Source organism: Diabrotica virgifera, chromosome 2 (genome assembly GCF_917563875.1).
Source record: "Diabrotica virgifera virgifera chromosome 2, PGI_DIABVI_V3a".
In the NCBI taxonomy this organism is placed as follows: domain Eukaryota; kingdom Metazoa; phylum Arthropoda; class Insecta; order Coleoptera; family Chrysomelidae; genus Diabrotica; species Diabrotica virgifera.
The window spans coordinates 281,165,001-281,178,218 of record NC_065444.1 but is presented as its reverse complement, the minus strand read 5'-3'; the positions used below and the strand labels follow the sequence as shown (position 1 = coordinate 281,178,218).

At 34.0% G+C, this 13,218-nt stretch overlaps 1 protein-coding gene across 1 annotated transcript in view; it reads left to right on the top strand.

The window, feature by feature from the left end:
- Window positions 1–13,218, top strand: part of LOC126879895 (tachykinin-like peptides receptor 86C) — an 883,727-nt gene that overhangs the window by 541,526 nt on the left and 328,983 nt on the right. The gene's annotated exons all lie outside the window — the stretch shown is intronic.

Genomic DNA, 13,218 nt, shown 5'->3' with positions numbered 1-13,218 from the left:
TCTCTTTATTAATTCTCCTTTTTTCTGTGGTTCAGGGGAAAATATGGGGTGCATTATACAAATTTGTAAATAACATTTGTACATGGGTAACCCTAAAAGTTTTTTAAGCTAGCATAAGGGGTTTTTTTAAAATTTAACTCCCTGTAATTAAAAAAATGGCAATTGCCCTTGAATGAAAGCTATACCAAAAAATCAGCCACTTATTTGTGATTAATTGCCGCATGGTTTCTTCTTGATTCCTATTACAGTTGGGAAAAATAATTTTTTTCCTAAAACATCTTTTTTAAAAACTCGTCAACTTTAGGGCGCCAACCCCGCTAAACGGTGAGTGATAGACATATGCTTTCGCGGAATAAATTGTAGGAAATATAGTCCTCTTCATATTTATATTAAGGAATTTTTTGCAAAAACGTACAGGAAGGGCAACGTTTCGCAAAAACAACAAACTACCCTCTTTCAAGGGATGAAAATGGGTATTCCGGGGCGTAATCTTTAAAGAAAAAACAAGGCTCATAATAAGCACTCCTTGATTTACTAGATAAAAATAAAACCGGACTTGTGTCGAGTTTGCTAAGTTCAACCTCTGTTTATACGCACTAACATAGCCACCTTTACTTTACAAGCCATGAAGAGAAAAAGGCAACGTCGCAATTGATGACGTCCGTAGTCCGACTTTCGGACTACCGCTTTCGAAACTACGATTTTAAAGTACAAATTCTGGTAAAATTTATAGTATTTTTTGAGTTGAATAAGAAAATATTATTAATTAGAAGTTTGTACAAAATAATATTAAAAGTAATTTCTTGTAAGTAACGTTTATTATACAAAAAAAAAACAATAACAAGAATATATAAACGGGATTCATTTTTTTCGAATCCTAAGAAAACTAATAAGTATTTTTGAAAAATTTAAACGCAGAATGAAAGATTACGTTAGGACCGAGAGCCGAAAGTCCCTGAAAACTTCTATGTTTATTTTAATAAGATACAAGGGTGAAAAATTAAGAAAATTTAGTGTGATTTTTAGTTTCAAATATGTCATTAAAAAAACATTTTATTCATTTTAAGGGACTTTCTGCCCTCGGTAATAAAGTAATCTTTCATTCTGCGTTTAAATTTTTCAAAAATACTTATTAGTTTTCTCAGGATTCGAAAAAAAATGATTACATTTAAAATACAGGCGTCAAAATTTTACATTTTGTTCCTTTCCACTTAAAGTTTGTCGCACTTATTTAGAAACACCCTGAGTTGATTAAGAACAAATCTAGTTGTTAAACATAAGCGAATTAATCAAAAAAACAGAATGTTAAGAAAACCGGAGTCTATAGTTGGGTTTTAATTTCAGTATTTTATAAATGCCCGGTACACCATAAAAATTTAACTGGTTAGCAACAATATTATTACAGCGGTATTGTAAAAGAATTAGGCTATAACATATTAAAAAAATCACTTAAATCTGCCAACAGATTTAAGGAAATATAAGACATTAAAAATGACAAAATTTTTAAGTGGACGGATTTCTATATGCACGCAAGTTTATATAAAAATATATTATATTGAACTAAAATCATCTTAATAACATACCTTTTAATGTTCTTTATAATTTGGAGCACGAAATATTGTAAAATATTTCAGTTTCTCTGTAAATACAGTGAAAATTATTTAAAAACAAATAAGAACTGTCAGAATTAATCGGTCTACCAATAGATGTTGCCAAGTTTCAACTTCATGGCTTGTTAAGTAAAGGTGGCTATGGCACTAACAATAAAATCTAATAATCGAGAAAAGAGACAAAGTGATAACGTGATGTTAATAATATACTGTTATTATGGAACGAGTAGGTACGTTTTGAGTACCTTTAACAACTGTAATCTTTATTTACATGCACTGCATTGACTGCATGTCTTATTTGCATTTAGAGCTCTTATGTAATTTTGTCCTCCGATCTGTCATATCCTTTATGTATCCATTTTTGTCCTACAGTAGTTCAGATATCGTCTACCCATATTTTCTGGGGTTTACCTGTATCTATACAAGGAAAGGTGAAAGGCCGAAGATCACAAAGAAGATCCTTAACAAGATTGGTCGATCAAATTACATGAATATGCAAAAGACCTGTGCATGAGTTTAAAGAAATAACCAGAGACAGAGATCTTTGGAGATGGATAATACACGACATCACGTTGACCACTACACCCCCTCCGGGGGTCGGGATTGAAGACAAAGTAACCTCTATCTCTTCTCATTTGTCTTGATCACCACTTAGGTTACTCTGAATGCCCATCTATTGTCTTCTCATGTGTCCTCCCAACGCCATTTTATTGGTCATTTTTTTAGTGATTCTGATATTCGTTTTTTTGAAAGCTCTATGATTTTGAATTGAAAGGACTGACGTGTTTTAGACACACTTATGACAACTGAAAAAATGGAAAAAAAAAGTATTTTTGAAGTACTTAAAGTTTTTAGTTGCCTATAGCTTAGCGCTTTCGGCTTACAAAGCCATCTTCAGAGCTATTCTACAATAAAGTATCTCTTCTTCTTCAACTGTCATCTATGCGACGGAGGTCGGCAATCATCATAGCTATACGAACTTTGGATACGGCTGCTCTAAAAAGTTCATTTGATGTACATCCGTACCATTCTCTCAGCCACGATATTCTGCGTGTCCTTATGCTTCTTTTTCCTTGAATCTTTCCCTGTATAATGAGTTGGAGCAAGTTGTATCTCTCTCCATGTGTAATATGTCCGAGATATCCCAATTATCTGGTTTTGATTGTATTTAAGGCGTTCATTTCTTTATTCATCTTTCTCAGAACCTCTTTGTTTTGACGTGTTCTGTCCATGATATTTTCAGAATTCTTCTATACCGTGACCCGTTAAAATGGCCCGGTCAAAACAGCCCCGTCAAAAAAGCCCCGTCAAAATAGCCCGGGTACAAAATAGCCTCGACAAAATAGCCCGTAAACAAAATAGCCACGACAAAATAGATCGCACATAAAATAGCCCCGGCCAAGACAGCCCCGGCTAAAACAGCCCCGGCGAAAACACCCCCAATAAAAAGTTTTACCTTTTAACGGAGTACCATTTATATTATCAGAACATCAATAATTTATTACATTCTCGTCCAAAACATTATTACAGCATATCCTAAAAAATTAGTAAAAGAATACTAAATAATAATAAATAATAACTCTGCCTGGGGGTTGTGAGCGCGAAGACTGAGTGGATTGAGTAGCTCAGAAGTCACGTTCACACTTACAGCCGGTCCCAAGCCCGGAAAAAAGAGGAGGGTTGATGGGCCAGGTTAGCATCCTACCCATTATAAAAGAAAACAAGGCTCAAAGAACCGATATAAAGCCTCGGAACTCGACGGAACCTAATATGACGAACCACGCAAAGAAAAGGAAAACGAGAAGGAAAAAGAAGCCAACAATCAGATTAGCAACATGGAACATTACTTCGTTCAACAACAAAGACCAAGAGATAATCGAAGAACTGATAAACAAAAACATAGACATTTGTGCAATCCAAGAAACCAAGAAGAAAGGTAAAGGTCAAAGAGACTATAACCAATATATTTTAGCATATAGTGGAGTGAAGAAAGAAGAACGAGCACGAGCAGGCGTAGGTATACTTGTCCATAAAAAATTTAAAGACAACATAAGTAACTGCCGTTACGTCTCCGAAAGAATAATACATATGAACATCACAATGGACTACCAAAAATTAAATGTTATATCTATCTATAGCCCCGAGGACTGCAAACCTAAGAAGGAACGAGAGGCATTCTACGAACAGTTGCAAACCATCCTGGACGATATACCTCATGAAGAACACTTAATTCTTATGGGGGATTTTAATGCACGAATCGGAAATGAAATAGTTCCAGGAGTAAAACAAAGATTCAATGAAAACCATGTCAACTCAAATGGAGAACTCATGGCTAATCTCTGTGCTTTTAACGAACTGCGAATCAATAATACATTTTTCGACCATAAGCTTCAGTATAAATATACGTTTGAAAACTCCAGGGGGCACAAATCTATGATTGACTTTATAGTCACTAATAGAAAAATCCACCCAGAGCAGATTCTAGATATTCGAACTTTAAACTCGGCAGACGCAGGGAGTGAACACAAATTAGTCCTAGCAAAAATAAGAATGAAACTAACACCAAAACATTTTCCACAGGAAATCACCGAGGAAAAATTCAATGTAGAATCACTGTGGAACGATTCTACCAAAGAAATGTACCAAAGGAGGCTAGCACAGAAGATACAGCTGAAGCAGATAGACGACATCGAAGATATAAACGCGAGCTGGGAGAAAATTAAAAACAATATTGAAGAGGCTGTTGCTGCCAGAGCAGATTCTAGATATTCGAACTTTAAACTCGGCAGACGCAGGGAGTGAACACAAATTAGTCCTAGCAAAAATAAGAATGAAACTAACACCAAAACATTTTCCACAGGAAATCACCGAGGAAAAATTCAATGTAGAATCACTGTGGAACGATTCTACCAAAGAAATGTACCAAAGGAGGCTAGCACAGAAGATACAGCTGAAGCAGATAGACGACATCGAAGATATAAACGCGAGCTGGGAGAAAATTAAAAACAATATTGAAGAGGCAGCAACAGAAGCTCTAGGAAAACGCAAAGTCATACTGAACAAAAGAAACAACAACAATACACCATGGTTCAGAAAAGAAATAAAAGACAAATGTAAAGAGAAGAGAGACGCCTACATGAAGTATAAAACATCAAACACTCCAGAATCCAGAGACACCTATAGAAGAATACGAAATGAAACAAAGCAATTGGTACGAAGAACAAAAAATGAACACTGGGAACAGTTTACAAAAAGGATGGAAAGCGACTTCTACGGAACACAAAAACAAATATGGAGATTCATAAGAAACCAACGGAAAGAAATGGCAGAATTGAAGGAATACAATAACATACCAGCAAACGAATGGGAAAGATACTTGACGGAACTGTTTAAAGGAAAGGAAAATCATAATCAAAATAATAACCTACCTGAATTAAGACACGAAATTGAAATCAGTTTTCAGGAAGTAGGGGTAGCCATAAATTCACTCAAAAATAGGAAGTCACCAGGACCAGACGGAATAACCAACGAGCTTCTAAAATACGGAGGAGAAAGTATAACCCTAGAGATGACAAAACTTATACAAAAATTAATATTGCACTGCAAGATACCAGACGCATGGAGAAACAGCATAATGATACCAATGTTAAAAAAAGGAGACAAAGAAGACCCCAACAATTATAGAGGTATAAATCTACTAAACACCGCACTTAAGCTAACCACAAAAGTCCTAACCAACAAAATCAATAAACTAACAACTTTATCAGATGAACAACAAGGATTCAGATCCGGAAGATCCTGCGTAGACGCCGTATTTGTACTGAGACAAATCACAGAAAAGGCCATTGAGTACAATAAACCAGCATATCTATGTTTTATAGACCTGACAAAGGCTTTCGATCGCATCCAAGTCGAAGACGTCTTACATTTACTGTATGGAAGAAACATACCAATCAATATTATACAAACCATCGAAAACATCTACTTTCATAATCGAATGCAGGCAAAGATAAATGGAAAACTAACGCAGTTTATACCAGTACAAAGTGGAGTCAGACAAGGTGACTCATTAAGCCCACTGCTCTTTAATATAATAATGGACGAAATAATAGAAGCAGTACGTAAAGGTCGTGGTTACAGAATGGGAAATAAAGAAATCAAAGTATTGTGTTATGCAGACGACGCCGCATTAATCGCCGAGACAGAAGACGATCTCCAAAGATTAACACACATCTTTAATACAACAGCCAAGAAATACAATATGATAATATCAGCAGAAAAAACCAAATGTATGACAACATCTAAATACCCACTACGATGTAAAATCGAAATTGATGGGAAAATAATAAAGCAGGAAGCAAGGTTTAGATATCTGGGAATTGATATAACCAGTTACGGAGATGTTGAAGAGGAAGTACGACAACAAAGCTTAAAAGCAAGTAAAGCGGCGGGATCTCTTAATGACACAATCTGGAAGAACAAACACTTAAGACAAGACACAAAAGCAAGAATCTATAAAGCAGCAATTAGACCTATATTAACATACACGGCGGAGACAAGGCCTGACACATCTAAAACGAGACGACTACTAGAAACAACAGAGATGAAAATACTCCGACGAATATCAGGGAAAAGTCTGTTGGATAGGGAGAGGAGCGAAAACATAAGAAGATCATGCAATATAGAAGACATAAATGGATGGGTGACAAAACGGAAACAGGAGTGGAACGAACACATTAGTAGAATGGCAGAGGATAGGATAGTACGAATAGCACGAGATAAGTCACCAAATGGACGAAGAAGTATTGGCAGACCAAGAAAAAGGTGGTGCGATAACCTAAACAATTTAGGAGGATAATATTGAAGAAGAAACAGGCTTTAAAGCCTACATACAAGAAGGAAGAAGAAGAAGAAGAATAATAATTAAATAAGGTTTCAATATAAAAGTTAAAAGGTTCCGTATATTAATTCGAATATGATAAAAATAGTTGAAAAACAAAATAGAGAGATTTTGCACCTCTTAAAATAACCGCTGATTTTGGCTCCGCTATGGTTAACATTATTAAGCATAACGATTATGGCAACGTAAAAAAGCAGAGTTTTTGCAGCCTATCAAGTAGGTTTTTCGTGTCATCGTTATCGTTATTTAAACATAACCTCACTTCACAACGATATTGTAATTTTAAGCATATAGTTGAACAGTTTTTGATATTTTAATTTATAGGTCATCAAAATTAGAATCTATGTAAATGTAATTTTACTGATTTTTTTACATTCTGGCAACAAAGCAATTTCACCATTACTATAACCGTTGACTGATAAATATACTGGAAGATACGACACTAAATGAGCGTTTATGTACGACACCAGTGGTTTTAGAAATAGATGGCGTTAGCAGCTTTCTAGGTACGAGATTGAATTTACCTGAGACAACGATGAGACGTATTCAGGTAGCTTTGGTTATCGGAATTTGTGGTCGGTCGGGTCGACCGGATTATAATAAAAATTATTTATTTCTTTTGATGTATTTAAATTTGAGTTCTCATTCAACGATAACAATGGCAATCTTTAAAATAATTATTGGAGTGTACCTGCTGGGGTCGTATTTTCGAATTCAATCGAATTTGTTCGCATACGAGTTAACTCGAATAAAAAATTTCGTATACGAATCTCAATCTGTATTTTTGAACGTCCTTCGAAATGTTATACGTATACGAGCATAATTTGCACCGGCAACACTGCAAATTCGAACAACATTGGGCTCAACCTTCATCTGAAGAGTGACAGTGTTGTCATACTTATTTTATTAATTTCTTGTATAATTTCAATCAATGGTATAATCACATTATTAAAAAATAGCTAAAATATTAGCTGGAATCGAATCTTAAGCTTGCATAATATTAGTAATATCGGTTTGCAAAGTCCACTATTTTGTTTATTATTATTTTTGTATCCAGTATTTACACTGATATTTTACTAATTTTTTGGTGTTTCAAAACGATTTTTTAAATGCACGTTTATATAATGTGATAGTATGAAAAAATTGAGAATTTACACTCATATTTTACTACATATTTACTTTTCAAAACAAACTGAGGTGTTTCAAAACTATTTTTAAATAACTATATAATGGGATAGTATGAAAAAATTGAGGATATGGCAACGGTGTCATATGTCAAGCTTAGAGCTTACATTCAATGCTAAATAGAATACGTACATAAAGTTAGGTTAGGTTATATATTCAATGCATTATCGTACAGTATGTCGTTTCCTTCTATTAAAAAAATATTTTAAACCACCCATTGAAAAGAAAGTTCAATGTAAAAATATTGTATACAACAACGATTAAAACCATCAATGACAACTGAAATGACCTTGAAATGACAACAAAACAATTCGTATACGAGCATCCAAATTCAAATGGTTCATACCCATTCGAGTCATCGTATACGAAAAAATTCGTACACGAAGTATTCGAAAATACAAAAAACTGGATTTCGAGCGAAATTCTTCTAATTTCGTATGCGAAATATACTCGAATGAACTCGAAAATAGGGTGAATGAGTGTACCTATGTATTACTTTCTAAACTCGTTTTTAAATTAGCAAGAATAATTGTAGTTGTAATTTGTCTTTAAATTTTAATTCTTGAAACAAATCATTGAATATTCTAAAGTTTATTTAATAATTTTATATACTATATATATAATAATATAATTTATTTAATAAAAAATTTATTTAACGAGAAAAATACTCACTGGGTGATTTTAGATATTGTACATTTCTTATTTGCCTCATAATTTCGATAAAAAATTAGGTAGTTATTTTCGTTAATTACAGTTACAGTATCTTCTGATGATTGTATATTTTGTTTGAAGATATTGCAACCGTATTTACTTAAATGAAATTGACTTAGTCACCCGCTCGGCCACTTTAAACTCTTCGAGAGAAAAATGGTAAGGACTCGTAAATTGTTGCAATCGCGATTTCCTACAATTTCTTCCAAGTTTTTTCGTGCGGTCGATATTTTCCGAGTTAGGGGGAAAATAGTGACTAAGTATAATTATTGAATTATTTATTATTAACTTTATTTCTTAAAGGTGCCGTGTATTTCTGCGTAGGCGTCCACCGTGCATTGTATTGTCAGGTGAGATATCAGATAGTCACGATTACATTATTCTATTAAGAGTAATTTCATTAATATCATTTGGCGAGTATTACCCAGCCATGACATATTTTTCTAGACCTCTCTTACCCTCTATGTTTTCTTCGAGTTCCAGTTGCCGACAAGTATATCGTTCTCCTCGCAATATGTCCCTAAGTATGTCCATGATATTTTAAGCATTCGGTGCAGGCACCTCATTTCAAAGACTTCAAGTTTGTTAGTGGAGCTGGCCTTTATTATCCATGCTTTCATTCCTTACAAGAGAACAAGCCAAACGTAACACTTTAGCGTATTGTATCCCAGGTTGAAACCCAACTTTCAGTGAACAGTCATAAGAGTTTGGAAGTCGACTTCCCATTGTTTATCTTCTTCTTCTTCTTTCTATATAGACATTACCCTGTCTGTTTTTCAATGTGCCTCCAATAAGTTGTCATTCCATCTTTTTCGTGGTCTTCCCACTGATCGTCTTCCTCTCGGGGAACTGTCTCTCGCCGTCCTTACTAGTCTATTTGTTGTAATTCGGCTTATGTGGTCGTTTTATTCTACTCTTCTGCTTTTCACCCAGTTATTAATGTTGTCTACCTTGCATCTCCTTCGTATATCTGCACTTCTAGCTCTATCCCACAGCGTCTTACCATCGATTTTTCGCAATGTTTTCATCTCTGCTGTTTCTAGCATTATTTTTGTCCTTTCTGTATCAGGTCGTGTTTCTGCCGCGAATGTCATTATTGGTCTGATGACTGTTTTGTAAATTCTGCCTTTCACTTATTTTCCGATGTTTTTATTTCTCCATATTGTTTCATTCAGGCAACCTGCGGCTCTGTTTGCTTTATTCACCTGATCTTCCACTTCTGTTTCGAGCTTTCCGTAGCTGCATAGTGTGATGCCTAGATATTTAAACTCCATGACTTATTTGACCCTCCAGCTCTAATTTACACCTTATTAGATCTGCTGTTATAACCATGCATTTAGTCTTTTTTGGAATATATACGAGTAAGTCATTTGACAGAAGTTATTAGACCAGTTATGACTTACACTGCCGAAACAAGACCAGATGCAAGCAAAATACAAAGACGTCTGGAGACCAACGAAATGAAGATCTTAAGAAGGATTGCTAGAAAAGGACTACGGGACAGGGCAAGAAGTGAGGAAATAAGATGCATATGTGGGGTAGACAATAATAGTAGACCTAAGTAAAGAATAGAAAAGAAGAGTAGAATCAACACATAAGCAGGATATCTGAATCAAGGATAGTAAGAATAGCCAGGGACAAGTCACCGTTAGGCCGAAGAAGTATAGGACGCCAAAGGAAAAGATGGAATGACAATTTAGGGACAGAATGAAAGGCACCGTTGAAGAAAACAGGCAGTACTGCCTATATAAAAGAAAAAGTAGAAGAAGAAATTCTTTAGGCAGATTTTTGGTAGTATAATGTGCTTCTTTGGAGTTTTACTGAAGATTATTGTTTTCGTTTTAGTGGGAGAAAATTCTAGGCCAGTAGTGTTCGACCAATTCTCTAATTTCTAAATGACTAGTGGGTTAAGTGATTTAGCGATGTCATTAATGGCAATAAGGAAAAGTGCAACGAGTAGACCATTGAAGAATGTCGTTTAATTGGATTTTTGAGTCTAAAAGAACGTTATCTATTTGAATATGTTTCGTCTATATAGGAAATTACTTTATATTTCCTGGAATTGACCAACCTAATAGAATTCTTACCTAATCCCAAATGGCACGCGCTATAAAATATAATAAAAGATAGCCATAAGCCAAACATACTTGATCACATCCAAATGACCCATCAATTACATATTCAATATCCACTAGGTTGTCTAATGTAGATGTGGACTTTCTAAATCCACTTTGTATAAGGCTAGGTAGCTATAATATCAATACGTCTAATACTATCTAGTATCTATCAAGTGGATAAACTGATTAATTGCAGCAAGTTTTGTTCTATTGAGTTTTTTCACTTAGCTAATACTTTTCTTCGAGTTATTTGCGAGTGAATATGTTCGTTTTTTAACAAAAACAAACACGTCTTTAGACGGTTTTACGCAAATAACACAATAAATAAGTATTTTATCGAAAAAAGTATTCAATAAAAATATAGTTTATAAAAAATTTTAAAAATGAAATGTCTGTATAAAGTCTTTATACTAGAGTCTCTAAAGTCTCTATAAAGTAGAAGCAGAGTTGTAGCTAATGAAAAGTAAGTTCTTATTCGTCAAATTCCAAATCGAATATGTCAACGTGAAATAACCAAAAAATGAAGCACATTTCTGGGAAAACTCATCGCAACTTTTTTAAAGTGTTTAAAAAACCTTTGTTTTTGTTTTTAAAAAAGTTTCTAGCATTAAAGTAAGCACGTTACGCTGAAAATAAAGTTGGTCCTTTTTTGTAAAAGATAGTTTTAAAAAAGCGTGAAAATCACCTTCTAAAAGGGAACTAAAAGGGAAAAGAGATGCTATAAATTTGTTATAAATCACAACAGAACACGATTTAAAAAGAAAAAAAGTTGTTTGTGTTTTTCGTTTGGCCCCTCAAGACGAATAAAATCAAATTATTGTGACCGCTTCACAAGTGACTTTGGTTATGTATTGTTTATAATATGATCTGTAAGTTTCATCGTAAATTTAGTTTTACAGTATTTTTTTTTTATTTTGAAAAAAAATGCCTTTTTTAAAATAACTTTCTAATTATCAGTGATTCAAAATATTCCAAATGGTAAAGGTTTTGCTTTTCTGAATATTTTGTTTTTCTGTAACACAAAAATTGGTTAAGATATGGCTGTTCGGAATTTGCATATACTGGTGATTAGTGACTCATTGAAGCCTTTTTAACTACAGCCTTTAAAAAATAAGCACTTTGAACCGATGAAACTTACAGATCCTCTATAAGCATACATACATAAAGTAACTTATGAAGCGCTACTGATTAATTTCATTTGAGATGCTAATTAGGAGGTGATTTTTAGTTTTTTTTTTTAGAAAAAAAGGGATCAACTTTATTTTGTGCGCAACTTGTTTACTTCTGATACTAGAAACTCAAAAAAAATAAAGCTGTTTTTATACTTTTTAAAAAAGTTATGATGAGTTTTCCCCGAAAAGTTCTTAATTTTTTGGTTATTTCATGTAGAAATATTCAATTTTGAATTTGACAAATAATAAGAACCTACTTTTCATTAGCTACAACTCTGCTTTTACTGGGTCTACGACTTCATATGTCATATTTATATAAAACATTTTTTTCACTTTTTGATAAGCTGTATTTTTGCTATCAATATTTTTTTGGTGAAATACTTCCTTTTTAAGTTATTTGCGAAAATCCGTCTAAAACTGTACTATTTTTTGAGAAATGTATATATTCACTCGCAAATAACTCGAAAAGTATTTACTTGTGAGGTCAAGACTAGTGAAAAAAACTCTATGGTCAATTTATATTTTCAACATTTTTGTAGAAACAAAAACAAAAAAAAATTAATACAGATTAATATGATAGTGACTGCTGCGTTAAAATTTTGAATACGGGCCACGTAAAATAACCGCGAGTTCTTGGCTAGTTCCTTGAGTAGGGAGAATTTTACACTTCCCTCTAAGGCTAGTTCCAACAAATTTAAGCTAGGCGCGCCACTAGACGGGCAAGTTTTAAAGACAACAAAATAATGCATAGGCTTTCGTATCTTTCCGTATTTATCAATCAACGCTATAACGATAACGATAAGCACTACTTTAAACCTCCGTAAATTACGGAATCCCTTATGTTTAATAACGACAACGGATCATATATTCGCTACCGCGCAGACGTAGTATGACGATACCCATAACGGAATTGCAAAATAAAAGGTGCCAAATCTCTCTAATAATAAATAATTGAGGTTTATATATTTATATTTCTAGATTGTATGAAATCCTTCTAAGATAATCCAGAACTGCGGAATCATCTTAATTTTCAATTAGTGTAAGAACTGTATAGAAAGAACTTGACCTAACAGAAGACACAGGGTTCGAGTTCTCTGAAAAGGCCATTTTTATTTAATGTGGTAAAGTGGTTAAGGTACACACCTGAATAGAGGATAATTACCATTTCCGAAAAAATGTATTTTTAAGGGATTATTTCATGGTGATTTCTGAAGGGAGCTTTTTTGTCGGGACTATTTTGTCGGAGCTATTTTGTGGGCGAGCTATTGTTTCGCGGCTCTTTTGCCTGCAGGCTATTTTGTCGGATTTTTTTTGTGTACGGGATATTATGTCGGGGCTATTTCGTCGGAGCTTTTTCGATGGGGCTATTGTGACGGGGTACCCTTCTATACACCCACAACTCTAATGATTCCAGTTTTTTCATTGATGCCTCATTCAAGGTCCAAGCTTTCATTCCATAAATCAAAGTCTAGAAAACGTAGCACCTACCCAACCTTACTCTTAGCTCTAACTTTAGATCTCTT